The sequence below is a fragment of the Canis lupus genome, chromosome 3, assembly GCF_011100685.1.
Source record: "Canis lupus familiaris isolate Mischka breed German Shepherd chromosome 3, alternate assembly UU_Cfam_GSD_1.0, whole genome shotgun sequence".
Taxonomy (NCBI): Eukaryota; Metazoa; Chordata; class Mammalia; order Carnivora; family Canidae; genus Canis; species Canis lupus.
The window spans coordinates 20,590,134-20,606,576 of record NC_049224.1 but is presented as its reverse complement, the minus strand read 5'-3'; positions in this window follow the sequence as shown (position 1 = coordinate 20,606,576).

Sequence of the window (16,443 nt, the reverse complement as noted above, 5' to 3'; positions counted from 1 at the left end):
AACCTTCCATTTTTATCATTGGGACTTTCTGTGTTCTTTTTTGCTTTAGGGTCTTTGGGCTTCTTGATCCTTACTGGAGACTTTACATGACTGGTTCCCTCACTTTATCTAAGTTTCTATTCAAAGGGCTATCAAGAAGACTTTCTTTCCTACCTCATATGAAATAATCTCCAAAACCTATGTCACTCTCTACTCCCATACTTTTTTTTTCTTTATAATATGTGTCACTGCCTGAAATTACATCATGCATTTGTTTGCATTTTTGCTTAACTGTTTGCCTTAACAGAATGTTTCATATGACAGCAGTCTTATCTGACATATTCTTTTCTGTATCCTCGGTGCCCAGAAAAGCTTCTGACACATAGTCAGGGATCAATGGGCAGCAGGAAGGGCCCACCTAAAAAGGGTCACAAGGTTGTAGTGGCGCCAACTTTGGTAGTTCCTTGATACTATTAGCAGTCAGCAGTTTAGACATGAAGGAGGTGATCTGGACTGATCCAAAGCATCTCAGGTGGCAAAATATCTTTGTAAAAGAAAGGAGAGAGATGGCAAAGAAAAAAGAAAGAAAGAAAACAGAAATGTGATCCAGTCTAGATAAGAGTGGAAGTATTTAGGACTCAACTTGGCATAAGGGAGAAAAGGAACCATCTAGCTCATGAAGCTAAATATTGAAAAAGTAAGTATCCCTTTAGGAACATGTGATTTCATTTGCTTAACTGAAACCTTGAAACCTAACTCTGTCTCTCAGCTCTGCTTTTCTATCTGTGTGGGCTTCATTCTCTGACAGGTCCTCCCTGAGCAGTAGCCAAAATGATAAGTAGCAGGAACAGGCTTACCTTTCACCAATTTAGAAACCCCAAGAGACAGTGGATGCCTCTTCCCCAGTAATGCCAACCAAATCTGGATTGACATGTCCACCCCTAAACTAATCATAACAACTAAAGAAATGGAGTATTAGGATTGGCCAAGCCTGGTCACATGTCCACCCCTGGACTCAGGGGATAACAGTGCCATCTGATCCATAAACTGAGGTTAGAGTACCAGTGATTCCCTCAAAGGACACTGAGTAGACAAAGAATACAAGTGTGCTACAGAATATAAAACACTGAGGAACCAATGAGGTAAAAGGAAACAGAAGGAAAGTTCAAGTGCTTAAAGATTTCAACAAAATCCAAGTGCATTATTAGGGGAGGGAATAAGGGAATGACAGAAATGGCAGGATGCTGGCTGGACAGCAGGGAAATAATCTCAACAAACACGGGGAGTGATCTGTGAGTCAATGTAAACCAGTACAAAAGAAGGAAAAACAATAGTAAAATCAGGTACTATAAATCCAAAACTAATATAATTAATAAAACAAGTATTAACAGTAAAGCTTAGGTAATAGCAAATTCAGAAAAGTACTTGTCCATTAAGTGAGCCATCAAACCAATTCTTTCTCTCAATCTATTGGTTGTTTAACTGGGTTGATCAATTCCTGGAGCCAAAATAAATAGTAAATATAATAAACAAAAAGAGATGCTAAGTATATAGTCAAATATTATAAATAAAAAGAGAAACATTGTCAAGAGTAAAAATAATGTATATGTACCCTTAAAAGTTTTAGGGAAGGGACTTACTATGGGCCAAAAAAAAAAAATGCTTGGATATGCTCTGTCCTAGCTAAATGTCTTCTATTCATATTAATTTCACATCAATAAGGTATTCAGTTGTGTGGCGACATTGAAGCCTCCACATAGGTATTAATCTAACTATTTAGATTAGGTACCGTTATTCCCATGTGTTATATGGTTGAGCCCATAACAAATTGAGCATACATCAATTTGTTTTATCTAAGAAGTTAATCATTTTTCACCTATTTTAATGTCTTAAGAGTATCTAATAAAAGTTGCAAAATAAATATGCCATTTGGTTAATACTAGAAGTATCACTCAAGGCAGAGACAGAAATGACTAGATTGCTCATCATTGATGACTACCAATCATCCTACAGGCAAATACAACATACCATCATGTTCAAGAATGTTAGCTAGGAATGCTCTTATCCCATTCTGGAGGAAGTGTTTTTCCCCAAGTACTCACCTTTTTGCCCCACCTTGTCTTCTCATCAAATAGAGAAACTTACCTGGATACAGGTACAGGGAGAAGCCAGAGGCATGTGTAGATCCTGTCTACCATAGGAAGCTGGCATTCTGCTCTGCTCTTCCATGCTGGAAGTTGTACAGGGGCAGGCCCCCACATGGGAAAGCTTCTGCTGACCTGGGGCTGCCCTTAGCTGGATGAGCATGTCTCACTCTGCAATACGATAATAGGAATCCTATTATTGGCCACATTCTCCAACATCCGCTTTGCTGATAATAAAGGGGACCCCTGGGCACTGCATCTATCTTTTGTTTTACCTCTCAAACAATTCCACACTCAGGCAGGGATAAGGTGTTACATGCAAATCCCAAAAAGGTCACATCTACTTTTAAATAAAATGTATTTCTGGAGACCAGAACTTAAAGAAGCTTGTTTTAAGACAAAATTCAGTGTGTGACCTATTGCCTTTACTGACTTGGGTATTTAAAAATATGGATAAAACAACGAGAAATGAAATACAGATCTTAATTATCCTGCATGGAAAGGAATCACAGAATTCAAGAACATTATATGAAATATGGCTCTTTCACACAACTCTTTTAGTACTCTCCAAATACATTCAATCTATCCGTATTAGCATCCAAAACTACCTGTTACATAAAGACTTAAGTAACTAGAATAGATTTTAAAAAAAATCTTTACCTTTAATATTACTTTTAGTTCTTCCTGAAGAAGGGGGGGGACCATTCTCCAGCCTGCTAACTAACATTTATTTCTCCAGTACATCCACCAAACTTCAAGTGAACATCTACCTACTAACAGCAAGACACTATAGACACTATGTATACAAACCATCATGATTTCCCCTTCCAAGGAACACACAATAAAACTGGGGAGATGGTACCTGTGTATAAGTACCTAGTATGAGGTAGGATTTGCTAAGCTCAAAACAGATAATAAAAATCACATGGACATTTACAAGAAATCATAACCTCTGTCGGAGGAGAAAAGCGTCTCCACAGAGGAGGAAGTAAATTAGGTGGCATTTTCATTGGAGATAACAGAGGAAGGTATAAAAGGAAGAGCAAATGTGTGGAGTTTGGAAAGCACAGGCAAAGAGCTTTTGGGGAGAAATGAGAGATGAAACTGAAAAGGTATTTTGGGGCCATATCTGGAGCGGGGCTTGAATCTCAAAGAAAGTTAAAAATGTTTGGAAAAACTGCTGTGTGGGATGTGCAGTGAGTCAGCAAGAGATGAATAAAAGAAGTGCTGAGCAGAAATGAGGGTTTGGTTAAAGTGAACGAGCACGAATGTGTGGCAGACTCAATCAGCACAGCTTTCTCTAGCAGCACTCTGCAGCCCAGCAAGGAAGCGATTGGAAGTTCAAGGTCAGTGGGGAATTTTAGGGAATAAGCAAAGCACTGCTGAGTTGGCTGGCCATGGAAAGCAGGATAGTCAGGAAAGAAATGATGTCATAAAGGGGCTAACAGACTAGAGGGAAAAGAGCTGAGGCAGGGTTGTGATGAAAGTGAAGACGGGGTCAGTCTGAGCAACAAATTTAGAATGATCGGCATTAAAGAGCTTTGGTAAGAGGCTGGATACTCGCAACTAGAGATTGTGCACATAGATGATGAGATTCAAGGATGGAGTGGAGGTGAGGATCACTGGTGTCAAGGAAGTAAGAAACTGTGGAGTCACTGGCATGGCAACACAGAAAGTACTGGGGGCCTTAGGATACCATAGCAGCTGCATAGAGGAAGGTGGCATGAGACAGCTATAAAGAGGAGGGATTACTGAATGTCAACAGCCGGAACAATACTCTAGAATTGGTAATGGTGAACAAAGAATGTTGACCCTTTTCTTTGTCTTCTGCATTAGCGATAAAGGAAGGGGAAAGGGGGAAGTCTGTACTGGGAGGAATTTCATGGAAAATAACATCATTAAGGAGAAAGCCAGGTTCACTTATAGAAGAGAGGTGGAAAGAGCAGATGAGGGAAAAAGATAAAAGATAAAATCTTCAGGCCACTTGGTTAGGTGTTTGCCTTCGGTTCGGGTCACGATCTCAGGGTCTTTGGATTAAGCCCCAAGTCGGGCTCCCTGCTTAGCAGAAAGCCTCGTTCCCCCTCTATCTTCCCCTACCCCCATTCGTACATGCTCTCTCTCTCTCTCTCTCTCTCTTTGTGTCTGTCAAATAAATTAATAAATAATTTTTTAGCCAGAATTTTCATAAATCTAGGGAAGAAATCACAAAGTATAACCATAGGAACTGGTGCCACAAAAAGACTCATTACAGTTATTCACAAATATTCCGATTCACAAAGCAGACATAAATATGGGCTTGCTTTGGCCAATTAAATGTGACCAAGTGACATGTGTCACTTCTGGTAGAAGTTTTACAAGTTGGTACACAATTCACCACATTCTCCTGACCTCAGGCAATCTAGAGGCATGAATCATAGTGGGATACATACATAGTATGTGGGTCCTTGAAAAGCAGAGCACCTTGCCAACCTATGATACACATGTCACAAGTGAAAAATAAACATTTGTTCATTTGAGCGCCTGAGATATGAGGGATGTTACTACACCCTAACCTGTCCTGAGTGATATGCAACTCAAGTTGCATATGCAACTAGAACCAAGAAGCTTTTTTTAGAAAGTTCTTGGGATTTTACTTGTAATTCTCATAAAATATAGCCATATTTATAAATCACAAAATTTTCATCAAAATAGAACTCTGAGAGCTTAGGTAGGAATACTCCAAGATTAGAACACCTAGTGTTCACTGATAATTCAGGACCAGCAGCGGCCCTTAAGACCTGCAGCCTCCTTCTCCAACCCCACTGCTACCCAATCTGTTAGCATCCCTAAGCCAATGCTACAGGCTCCCGAGAGAATGCAGATGAAAAGGTCATTCTTGGGGAAAGACCTGGCTGAGCTGGAGATGGAGGAGACAGCAGAAAGGAACCACTTGTGCCTGGATAGTGTGCAAGGGAATAGATGAAAGTTAGCAAGACATTGGTACAGAGGCTCCCTAGACATGGAATCTAGAATCTCAGAGCCAGGAAGATAACAAGGACTTGTCTAACCAATATTTAGCAATTTGGCAATGATCGGAAGGCAGAATTTACTGATTGGAGTTTTTCGGAGCTGATAGGATGGGCCAACTCCAATATTAGATGGGCAATCTGCTGTTTATTTTTGGTTTTGTTCCTATCTTTATTTACTTTTCACAGAATGGGAGATATGGTGAGCAGGATTTGGCATGCTCTGGGATGATTTCAGTTACTCCTGCCAACACCTATAGAAAATTCATCAATTCACAATATTCTGATTTTTTTAAAATAGCCTTGGAGTGATGATACCACATGAAAGATCTTGTCTCCTGAATTAAATAAATAAATAAATAAATAAATAAATAAATAAATAAATAAATATTATATATCTTCCTTTGTATTATATATATCTTTATATATATTCACCTTTATATTTTATATATATATCATATATATATAATATATGTATATTTATATTTTATATATATATATATATATATATATCTTCCTTTGTCTATTTGTAAGCAACTTTCTTAGACCTGCTCCAATTGCTAGGTCCATGGTCGCTGGTTCTGAGGGCACGGATATTTGGTGAGGTGCCAGTTCCCACCCACTAAGGGATGATTCCAGCAGCAAGTGGCGGACTCCCAAGCAAGACAGTCTCACTCAGAGCTGTCATTTATGGCTTATAATATATGGTACACTAATGATTTCGTGACACTGTTATTCCTTTTCTTAGCTTCTCAAAGGACACCTGGCTCAACCAAACAACTAGCCTATTTTGTCACACTGTAGGTCATCCCGACCTTTAGAAACAGAATTGAAGAGAGGAGGGAGCACTGTGCAATTGTCACACCATTAGTCCCAGCCCTAGAAACTCGATGTTACTGAAGTTCAGAGATGCAAAAGAGACTGCTGGGAAGGTTGGCTGCCTTCTTAGCTCTGACAAGGATAATTCCAGGGCCTATGGCTTCTAGTAATAAGGTTTCAAATTGGCAGCATTTAGATGTACGTATGTTTTTGATGGTTTTCTTTAGGTTACACTAAAGGCTCTCAGGAGTTAACACTGTAGGCCACAGAGACTTGTTTGTGTGTTTTAGGGGGATGTGCATCACTGAAGAAAAAAGGAGGTAGATGGAGAAAATTTTGCAAGTGAAGATCCTAAAGGAGCATCACATATCTGTTATTGTTACCATTAGGCTATTTTCTAATTATTTAGCATTTTCAAAGCCAAACACTATACCACAGGGCTTCCTTTGTTGACTTTACAACTTCACTTTTTACAAGTGAGTGAGGTCATGTTAATTATATTATATGGAGTATTTCCACTCCCTTTTCATTTAAGTTCTGGTTAAGCCAGGCATACGGTACTACTTCCATTTAAACAAATTATATTAATGAAGTTTTGATAACTCAGCCAGTTTTTCTCAGAATAGGCCTAAATCAGACATATGTGCTGGCAGCTCAGAAAGGAGTTTTATTTGGAAATTACAGCTTTGGATAGATAAGATTTTTTTCCAACTCTTACGTAATACATACTTTTGACATAAATCACTTGTTCTATGCATTTTTGTAATATAAAGCCTGGGCTACGGTTAAGTTCTTCCTAGGCCAAAAATTACAGAACTCTGCACACAGTATGGAATCTTTTCTCTTTTATTATCAGTTCAAGGTACATACCCAGAGGAATTTGGTCATGCGACCTAAGCAGTAATTCTAGCTCTGCCACAAAAATAAGGAGGAAAGGGTACCCAGGAGTTCTAGGACATAATTGTGCAGCAGGACACACATGTTCCACTTGCTTCCATGTGGAAACACAACTATGTTGTTTACCTTCCTCCTTGTGATGTATTACAATGAATAGTTTCTAAGGAACATTTGAAAATTAAACCCTACATGAATTTGAGGAAGGTGGACAACTTCTGCAGTTGATTCTGGTTCTAGGCTTTCGGAGCCATCAAGATCTGTCAAAATGAAAGAAAATGAAGAAAATAACTCATTTTAAGAGTGAAGAGCCCTGATCCTAGCCTTCAGGAAGAAAGCCTGGTAACCAGGAGGCCTGTGAACTGAACTGAACAGCCTCTGCTTACATACCCATGAGAATGCCCTGGATTATAAAGGGAGAAAAGACTTCATTGCCAGCCAGCCAGGTTCAAGCCACTCCAGCCAAACCTCCTGTATTACTTTCCTATGGCCACTGTAACAAATCACCACAAAAGTAGTGGTTTAGAACAGCACAAATTGATCCTCTTACACTTCTGGAAGTCAGAAGTCCCAAGTAAGTCTTACAGGGCTAAAATCAAGGCAGGGTTAATTTCTTCCCAGAGCTCTAAAGGAGAATATTTCCTTGCCTTTCCCAGCCTCTAGAAGCTGTCGTTCCTTGTTGCATGACCCCACGTCACATTGCCTTTCCTCTCACTGTTCCCATCATTGCATTACCTTCTACTTTTGCCCTTCTACCCTCCCCCGTATAAGGAGTCTTGTGGTTATATTTAGGACCCATTTGGCTAATCCAGCATAACCTCCCTATCACAAGATCTTTAACCCCACCATATCTACAAAGCTTCTTTTGCTATTTACAGCAACACACATGGGTTCCAGGGATTCAGATGTCCTTATCAATGGGAGATCATTTTTCAGCCTACCACACCTCCCATGTGGCTTCTCCGACATCTGGTGCCTGAGGACACTGCACCCTCTTACCCACTACCTCTCCCAGTGACAGCCCTGCTGAAGTGATGTCTGCCTGCATCAACACACTGGTTGTTACTTCAAATAATCCCCCACTGCCACCTCCACATATACACAATGCTCTAGGGTACTCGTAAACTCAAAACGCAAGAAACTGGAACATTTAACAGAGTGGTAGAAAAGAAGCTATTCCCCTATGCTTGGCAAGGAGCAGGAAACACAAAACACAACAAGCTTAAGACCTCTCAGCAGGGACAACAGTGAAAGAGCTCACCAATGTTGTCGAGAAAGTAAATTTCAATCCCCTTGAATCTCAAGAATGATGTCCAATGATGAGGGTGAGTGTGCCGATATTTTAAGAGAAACATCCTCATATGCATTCTCATGTCCTGGATCTCCATAGTCTGTTAGTTTGTGATCGATTTAAATACTTGCAAATTATTTAACTGGAATAATGCATATATTCCAGAGGGAGGAAAATAATCCCATTCATTCATTCATTCATTCATTTCCTTTTCTGGTTATAGAAAAATTAAACCACTTAATGCCCGCCCAGACCAGCTCGTGGCATTGTATCTAATCCCTTTCTGGCCAGGATAGCAGCACCTGTCCCTTACCTTGGAGAGGTATAAATCTGAAGCATGAGTGAGCTACCATTCCAATAACATCAGATCCTTTAAAAGCTCAACACTCAAGAAAGATGTGGAAAAGTTTATGTTTGAGGACAATACACAGCACAGGCATCCTACAGTAAATTTTATTAGGTTTTTAAAGAGAATTATAGATGATAATGGATCTGTGGAATAATGGATAGTCCCAGAGGAACCACAAAGCTGTGATGCACATGAAGGGCTCCAGTAATGCTATAAACAGTGAAGTGTAGGCCCAGCAGTTTATGAATAGCCAATGTACTCAAAGAAATTCAGTTTCATATTAAAGTTGATATAATCTACTGGTATTTAATTCTCAGTAATGATTTTTATTGATTTCCATATTTTAGTAATGCAAGCAAATAAATGCCTTAGAACCTCAGATGCTACTATAAAAAGTATTTTTATTCTTATAACAGGGTTATTGTGATAGCTTTTCATTCATTCCCTCATTCATTTATTCATTCGACAAATCTTAGTGTCTCATCTCATGATTGATATTGTGGGGACATAAATAATGATAATCATTTAATCATCTGTAGTTTTACAATTTAAGTGGCACTTTGCCAGATGCTATTCCATTCCATAGCCCTAAAATAGGTATTTTTTCATCACTTCATGGATGGAGAAACAAAAAGCTTATACAGTCAACTATCTTCCCAAAGGTCACACAGTCTTAAGGAATTGGCAGAGTTATAAGTTAATCCCAATTCTTCTGCCTCCAGAACCACCAAACTATGTCATATGATTTGCTCCCTGCCTTCTGAAATATTATCATCCTCAAGAGGTCTCATACATAAATAATCACAATACAAGGTAAGAAGTTGTCTATATCATAAAATCAAGAATCAGTATTTTCTCAGGCTTGTGGCAAACTCATAAATCACATTTACTGGAGAATTACCCCTTCTCTATGCCTCTCCTCAAACCAAAAGCTAACTACCTTTTCAACTTTCATCTTAAGTTTTATCTCTCGATTAACAGCCATTTTCCACAATGGAGCACAGCTTTTAATGAGTTCACAAAACTTATTGCCTATATTACAACAAAGAAAGAACAGTGAAGCCTCGCTGAGGTCTAGATACTCGGCCGTGCATGACTCACTTCCCCATGAGAAAATTCACTACTGCACTCCCACTTGGCAGCATTCAAGATTTGGATTGCACCTCAGCAGTGTTAAAAATGCCTTTTGAATTGTACCTTTGTGGGCTTTTGTGAGTGATCAAAACTCAAATGATAAGTCCATGAGTGGTTAGGTTCTATAGTGGACAGAAAGCACTAAGGAAGTTGAGAGAAAAGAGAAATCCCAGCTGATGGAGAGTAACTGAGCTGGCCTCATGCAGTGGAAAGCCATAGGGGTGAGTCGGCCCTTGGTGGGACTGCAGACAGGATTTTAAGAGGAGGAAATGCCATGAGCTAAGGTGCCAACACAGGGACAAGTTGGGGCTGTTGAGGATTCACTAAACAGTCATGGGAGAGTAAAGTAGAAGATGAAAGAAAGAGCTGTATTATATACTGTATGAGCTGGTAATAAAGTTACTGAAAGTTTAAGACCAGAGTGATGACATTTTCTTTAGAAATGTACTCAGAGAAGTACATTTGGCAGAAATGCAAAATGGATTTAAACACCTACCTGAGAGCCTTCCCAACCTTCCCCTTTCTTCCTAACAAATATAGGGACTAAAAATAACAGATATTCACTTACCTGGTTACATGTGCACCAGGGCAGAAGAAAGTAGCCCAGTCCTGGCTAATAAGATGTATAGAGAAGTCTTCCAAGAGTTATCTGGGAAAGCTTTTCTCCCTTGATAAGACACGTGGGGAGGAATTCTCCCCATCTCTTCCAGTATAGGATGTATATGAGGTAAAATAAAAACTCATGGACTGGGACGCCTGGGTGGCTCAGTGGTTGAGTGTCAAGAAGGGCATAGCATTTCCTTTAAGAGAACCAAACTTGAAAAACATTAATTAGGGGCAGCTGGGTGGTTCAGTGGTTGAGCGTCTGCTTTCCACGCGGGGTGTGACCCTGGGATCCTGGGGTCAAGTCCCCGCATCAGGCTCCCTGCAGGGAACCTGCTTCTTCTTTTACCTACGTCTTTGCCTCTATCTGTGTCTCTCATGAATAAATAAATAAATAAATCTTTTTAAAAAAATCTCATGGACTGATTGGTAACACTATATAAATTCTCTCATAGTAAAACTAGGAATCCTCAACCCATAACAAATGAGTTTCATTTTTTAAACTTGACAAATAAAGTAAGGGTAAATGTATAGATGTTAAGTGGGTGACAACATAGAATATGATCATTACAAAGAAACTTGAAATCTGATTGGCTGTATCATGCCTATCTGAATTTTTTTTTAATCCGAAATTAGAGTACAAGGCCAGGAGTCTACATCAGAAAGCCAGAAAAGAATGAGTCAGGGTTCACCCGGCACTATCTGAGGAGAGGGTTTTGAACCTGGAGGCTGTGGGCAAATCTAGCCAGACTTGAAAGATGTTGACCTCACCCAGCAATTGACATCCTTCAGGCATTGTTGGGGGATGGAGGAAATGGTCTTCTACTATGATATGCCAAATCAGTTTTCCCAAATTCCAACAAATTAAATGTAGAGCATAAGAGAAACAAAGTGAATGAAACTTAGCCCAAACTCTTTGGACTGGTTACTATGGAATGGTGACTTAAATAACAAATAGGGAATAGTGGAAGGGGAGAAAATGAATTGAAAAGTTAAATTTGAAAAAAAAATAAAATAAAATAAAAAAAAAAAGAAAAGAAAAGTTAAATTTGGTTTGAGCCACGTCAAGTTATAGGGGCAAGCAAGGATACAATGTATAGATCTCTGGAAGGTGACTGGAAATGCAGGCCTGAGCTTATGAGAAAATGCTCATTAAAGACAGACCAACTTTACTCGAGGCTATGAAGTCATTCAAATTGCCAAAAGTACAAGACAGAAAGCCGGGGCAGGTGATAATGCCCATATTTGTTAAATATCTACCTTGTGTTGGGCACAATATTATTAATTACACAAGTTATCATGGGACGCCTGGGTGGCTCAGTGGTTGAGCATGTGCCTCTGGCTCAGGGCGTGGTCCCAGGGCCTGGGATAGAGTCCCACGCCAGGCTCCCTGCGGGGAGTCTGCTTCTTCCCCTGCCTACATCTCTGTCTGTCTCTCTCTGTATTTCTCATGAATAAATAAGCAAAAATCTTAAAAAAAAAAAAAAGAATTACATGTTATCAAATTTAACCTCCCAATACCACCATAAAGAAAAAATCACAAAAGCCATTTATAGGAGAGCATATGCAGGTTCAAAGAACTTATACATCATTCCCAAGGTAGAAGGTGTAGCAAAACCAGGCTTCCAATGCCAGTAAAAAAAAAGCAGAAGGCTTTATACCTTGCTCTTTCAAATGTACATGTTAAAACACTTAGTTGTTAAACTGCCAAGATGCTCATTCTTATTTCAATTTATATCATTACAAAATATAAGACCCAAAGCGTAAACACAAACTTTTTATAAATAGTGTAGAAAAAGTATTATTCTCCAAATTTTACATTTGGGGAAACACAGAAGGTCATATAGGTCACTCCGTGAACCCTGAACCTAATAGTAACATTTGATAAATGTTATTGACTCCTTACATATGTGGGGAATGGAAGCTACTGAAAGCCCAGATTTGCAATATAGTTGTAGAGATTATATAAATAAATATATGTGAAAACTAAGAGTACAATACCAAATAGTACAGGATTAACTTTTAAAGTCATACATTCACATTCTTTAAAATAATCATCTTCCCAACAAATCAGTCTTCCTTTTAAATTTTCTCTATAAATAAGTCACCGAAGATCAAAATGTGTAATAATAAACTTCTGTAAGCAAGTATACTCAAATTTGTATTATTTCTCATGTAGTATATTCATAGCAATAGTTGAATATATGGGTAAAATCACAAAGGTTTCATGAAGTATTTGCTTATGCCCACGCCATGTTTACTTACCTAATCATCCTTATTTACTCTTATTCTATCACCACTAGGTCATCGACTCAACATGTCAGGGGATGCACCTGGAGTATACTAGATATCATGCGAGGCTCTGGATATAGGAAAATGAGTACAGCATTCTTCTTACTTCCACCAGGCTCACAATACTACTTGTACTTGTAAGAACACAAGCTAGACAGTTACCAAATTACTCACTAGAAACATACTCCATTAGTTTACAGTAAAACACGCGTTTACACTGAATAAGTTTCAACATGCTAAAAGAAAAAACAAGGAATTTATTTAATCCAAGGATTAAATTTCAGACTTCTGATTGGAACCAATATTAATGAGATGCTAAATGAAATTCTCCCCATTGCAGAAAATTAGAATCTTTTAGTATATTTCCCACCAGACTAAGATAAAAAAAATACATACAAAAATAAAAACCTTGCCATCTTTATATAATATTTTGAATTAGTTCTTAATAAACATAATGGTGTATTTTCAAATTGAAATACATACACTTAACAACTTCTAGGGATCAAACACAAGCATTCAAATGTGTACAAATGTGGAACTAGAAAATCTTAAAAAGAGAAATTAGAAGAATTGAACATATTCTTTAGCTATGATAAAGAAGGAAATCTGCAATTTGCAATCACATGGGTGGACCTTGAGGGCATTATGCTAAGTCAAATAAGTTAGACAAAGACAAATACTATATGATACTATTTACATGTAGAATCCAGAAAAAATCAAACTCATAGAAATAGAGAGTAAAATGGTGGCTATTAGGGCCTGAGGGGTGAGGAAAATGGGGAGAAGTTGTTAAGAGGGTACAAACTTCCAGTTATAAGATGTATAAGTTACAAAAACCCAACGCACTGCATGATTGTAGTTAACAATACTGTATTATATACTTGAAAGTTGCTAAGAGAGTAGATCAGAAATGTTCTTGCCACAAAAAAGAAATGGTAATTACGTGACGTGATGGAGATGTTAGCTCATGTTTCAATATGGTGCCAATCATTTCATAATATATAAGTATATCAAATCAACACGTTGTACACCTTAAACAATGTTATGTGTGAATTAAATCTCAACAAAGCTGAGGAAAAAATAAGAAGAAAATAGTTTATCAAACAAAAAATTTAGAGGCATCAATAATGTCAATGATAACAAAAGAGCAAAAAAAAAAACAAAAGAGCAGATTCTATGAATATAATCATCATACAAATATTAAAAAATGTAGCTAAGCACCTTCAAGTTACTGATAAATACTCTAGAGATATTTCACATCAAATGTGGTCCCCATCTTTATAATCAAAGAAAACCTTGCCTTAAATTCTAATAGAAGTGTCCATGTAGTAACAGGAAAACAGTGTTCCACCATTAACTAATGCTACGCTTGAGAATTGGTTTTAGAATGATTTTTAAGTTTCTTTTGAAGAAGGAAAACCCATGAGGCCTCTAATATATGTGTTTGAAACATTCACACAGTAAAATAACATGATGAATATCCCTTCCTCTTCCCTGTGTTCTCTCCTCTCCTTTTTCATTAGACTGAATGCCTTGAACATCTTTGATATTGGTTGAATCTGTTCAAAATAGGAATAAAGAAATCTGATGGAAATTAATTACACTAAATTGTTAGGAGAGGACAACAGCAGAAAAAAATATGTTCAACGTATGGAAATGAATTACTTAAGGTGGAGTGCAAGGAAACGGTGGGAAACATCTCTGTCCAGACACGTTCAGGGTACCCCCTAAATAATACCCACATATGGAATCACCTTTTATGCCAATAAACAAGAACTACCCTCCTCCAAAAACATAAAAGGTTGAAAAATGAATAGCTGTTTCTATCCCATCACATTCAGAGAGAACCAGACAGAAAAATTGAATCAAAATGATTATGACTGCCATAGTTCTTAGAATTCCTAGAATAATCCCAATAATAAATATTCTTCCCATTGTTGTAAAAAAAAAAAAAGTAATAATGCCAAAGAAACGTCAGTATGTTGGCCAGTTTCCCAGACTACTTTTTATACCTTGAAGAGACAAAAAAAAAAAAAATTTATCTGTATCTTAGGTATTCCACTTGGGGCTTTAAAAAAAATTCTCACCATATGTGAGCCCTACAGTAGAAATTACAGTTCAGAAAATCGTGAAAGATTCAGCCAATCACACTGTGATCTTCCATTTTATTCATATTGGTCATACAGCCTGATCATGGACCAGTAGTCCCAAAATTTCACTTGAAGAGCACTATAAAAAAATGTGAATCTCAGATCCTGACTAGGTCTGTCTTGAATTATTATGGTGAATTATGGTGAATATATTTTAAATTAGTAAAGCTCAACACTGAATGAAGAATCATAAACCAAGGACCTAAGCAAAAAAGTCTTGTACAGCCAGAATACATCCAGTAGAGTATCGTGACACTTGAGACTTGTGCCCATTTTAACCTTCAGTGATGGCCTAATAGAAAGGATAAATAGACAAATTGATAACTGGAAAACATTATAAGAAATTTGAAAGAATTTGTTCCTGAAACAAAAGAGAGAGAGGTGGTGGAGGAAGTTCAGGAAACAAATAAACAAAACCAGATTTCTCTCCAGAGAAAATTAAGATCAGCCCATCAGCAGGAAAATGATTGTGCACTGAAGGTAATCCAAAGAGATGGAAAGGTAGAAAGCAATGCACTAAGTGGTGGAATAGATGAACTTCATATAGTAACAAATCCTATACCAAATTATTTCCCTTCTACCACTCATTCGACTATTTACTGCTTAAAGAATGCTCAGTATCATTTCAAGTTGTATTTCTCACCTCTCGTTTATTCTACACTTTTAAAGGTGGATAGAAAAGAGGGATAGGAGAAAAAGAGTATCAGAAATAAAATTTCATTAGATTCTCACCTTATAAAAGTCAAGTGAAAAGACAAGTGTAAGTTATATATCTATTATGCAACGTAACCACTAGGAAAGTAAAATGTTCAATCAGTTATTTCATCTGTATAGTAGGAAATTCAGGTAAAAAGTATGAATTTCCTCCACAACACATGGATGCAGGAAACAACTGTGTGTGCATGTGTGTGTGTGTGTGTGTGTGTGTGTATGAGAGAGAAAGAGAGAGAGAGAATGTGTGCATGTACACAAGTGAGTGCAAGCACACACAAATTAATCTGGCTCTGCCTATACCTGCTAAAGTGGAAGGAAAGTTCAAACTGAATCATGTTTTAGGAACACTCTGTAGGGTTATATAAGAGTATAGTCCAGAAATTTTGAGAAAAGGCCATCAGTCTTCAATACATTATATTGACCAGGCCCATATCAGTTATTCCAAGGCAATTTCCAAAGCTTGGCCACAGAGGCCTTCCTCCATGACCCTCAAGACTGCAGAACCTAAACATCCACTTATGACTGCCTGAGAGGGCCTCTCTCCTCACAGAACACTGCATGGCAGGATGGTCTGGGTTTGTAGTCTCACACATCACCCACATATGACCCTTCTCTCTATTCTATGGAAGACCCTACTAGGACCTAGAAAATCTGCTATTCTCCTTTTAAACTCAGCTCAAAACATCACCTTCTAACCCTCTCTTCTCTAGGGCTTAATGGATGTAAAAAAAAACAAAAGAAAACTGAGTAAGAGAAAGCCAGTAAGGATATCTAAGATCTTTAGAAATACTATGCTAGATTCTTCTTTCAGGAGTGGAGAAAGGAATACATTTTTTTTTGTCTTGGAAAACTGCAATAGGATAAATTAAAAAACAAGGGGGGAATGCTCAAGAGTCTATCTATGTATTAGCTTGAAACACAAAATTGCCATTGTCTTAGTTCAAGATGTCTAAATATCAGCAAGTTCATGTGATTCGGCCTAATATTTTTATCTTAATAACTTAGAGTATTTGCTTGACTAGTTTTCATTAAGTGAATTTTTTTAAGCGGACTCCATGTCCAGAGCAGA